Source organism: Camelina sativa, chromosome 20 (genome assembly GCF_000633955.1).
Source record: "Camelina sativa cultivar DH55 chromosome 20, Cs, whole genome shotgun sequence".
NCBI lineage: Eukaryota > Viridiplantae > Streptophyta > Magnoliopsida > Brassicales > Brassicaceae > Camelina > Camelina sativa.
The window spans coordinates 13,298,221-13,300,447 of NC_025704.1; positions in this window are offsets into that span (position 1 = coordinate 13,298,221).

Consider the following 2,227-nt stretch of genomic DNA (forward strand, 5'->3'; position numbering starts at 1 on the left):
TTGATCATACTTCAGCACCACAAAGTCAGTGGGAATCATGAAGTTGCCAACCTTAACTGGAATATCCTCTAAAACACCTTCAGGAGTTCTTCTGGATCGATCAGCTATCTGAGTTGGCTTGAATTCTGTCATCCCAAGTCTCACAGCAATAGAATGTGGCATCAAGTTGATGCTAGAGCCAAGGTCACAAAGTGAGTGAGAAAACCTTCCTGCTGAGATTGAGCAATCAAGTACAAAGCTTCCAGGATCTGGTAACTTCTTAGCAGTCCTACATTGAATGATTGCACTCACGTCCTTAGAGACAACCACCTCCTGCTTTCTCTCCTTCTTCCTCTGAACAGGCTGGTTCAACAGAATTGCACTAACATTCTTAGTTAGAAATGCTCCTTCTTCAGGGCTCAAACCATTGGATACCATTCTCTTGACATAGCGCTTAAGTGGTGGTGAAAGCTTTACTGCATCAATCAATGGCATCTCAATCATCACCTTGTCCATCATTGCTTTGCATCTAGCTTCCTCCATCTCTTGCTTAGACTTTCTTGGCTTGGGAAAAGGAACCTTAGGCTTGTAAACCCTTTCAGCAGCTGGAACCTGAGATTTTGCGGTTTCTGGGCTCGTCTGGGATGAGTGTCGACCGACACCCAGGTGGTGTCGATCGACACCATCATCTGAAACCGAGAGATTGGTCGATTTCTCTTCGTTTTCTGCAGAAGCAATTTCAACATCATCTTCATCCCTCGCAGATATGGCATTACAAGCATGCTTGGGGTTTGACTTAGTTTTTCCAGGAAGAAAACCCTCTTGTCGTTTGACAGACACAGCAGTCTGAATAACCTGATTCTCCAACTTCTTGACATGAATGTTCAATGCTTCAATCTTTCCATTCAGCTCAGTGTAGACATTGTCAATCTTTCCATTGAATGTCACTGTCAAGTTCTCTTGACCTTGCAAAAGCTGCTCAAGCATGGCTTCCATTCTACTCTCTGAAGAATTCTTAGAAGGTGGAGACTGATAAGATGAATTCCTATAGGTTCTTGTATAGCCATTGTTCTGTTGCTGCTTCTGGTCACCATTGTAAGGTATGTTTCCTTGCTGATTACCGAATCTCTGTCCCTAATACCCAGCTCCATACACATAGTTGACATTCTCCTCTGAATTCTCTGGCTCTGGCTCAAATGTCTCAACTTCAGCAGCAAATTGGACTGACTTCTTTCCCACTAGAAGATTGTGCACTGAATCAAGCTTAGCATTAACAGAAGCTAGCTGATTTGAATCATATCCTCCATGTAATCTCTTCCTTTCAGCATCAGCTCTTTTAGTGCTATTGCTAGAAGCCAAATTCTCAATCAACACTTCAGCATCTTCTGGAAATCTTGTCTTGAAGTTCCCATGACTTGCAGCATCCAAAGCTAATTGATACTTCCAGTCACACCCTCTGAAGAAGATACTTAGCAATTGAACTCTTGAGAAACCATAGTGTGGACAGTCCCTTTGGTAAGCCTTGAATCTCACCCAAGCTGCTTTGAAAGCTTCATCTGGTCTCTGCTTGAAGGAAGACAGCTTGATTCTCAACTCATCTGACATTGCATCATCATAGAAGTGGTTGAGGAAGGCCACCTTGACATCACGCCAGCTTGTCAATGATCCATCAGGCAGCTGTTTCAACCATTGAGATGCCTCTCCTGCAAGTGAGTAAGGGAAGAGTTTGCAGAAGATGTAGTCCTCAGTTACCCCATTAGCCTTGATGCTAGTCACCAGATCCTCAAAATGCTCAATGTGATCCAAGGGCTTCTCATTGGGCAAAGCAGAGAAAGGTCTCTGCCCAACTAGTTGAAAGTATGCAGGTTTCAACTCAAAATCATTCCTCTGAAAAGGGGGAGGAACAATAGCAGACCGGTTCTCATACACCAGATCAGCCCGATTGTAGTCAGCAATGGTCCTGATCAGATCCCGGTTGTTCTCCTATCGTCGAACTGGGTTCTGTACGTGGTTGGCAGCTCCACGCACGTCTGCAGCTGGGTGTCGATCGATGCCACCTGGTTGGTGTCGATCGACACCAAGATCCGGATCATCAACAACACCAGCTTGCTGGTTCACAACAGCCTGCTCGTTGAAAACAGGTTCATGAATCACGTTTCCTTCTGCATCAAGCTTTTGGCCCTGCTCATTGCGCAAATGGCCCTCTTGATCCCTCAAAACACCAGCCTCATCACGCATCAGAATGATC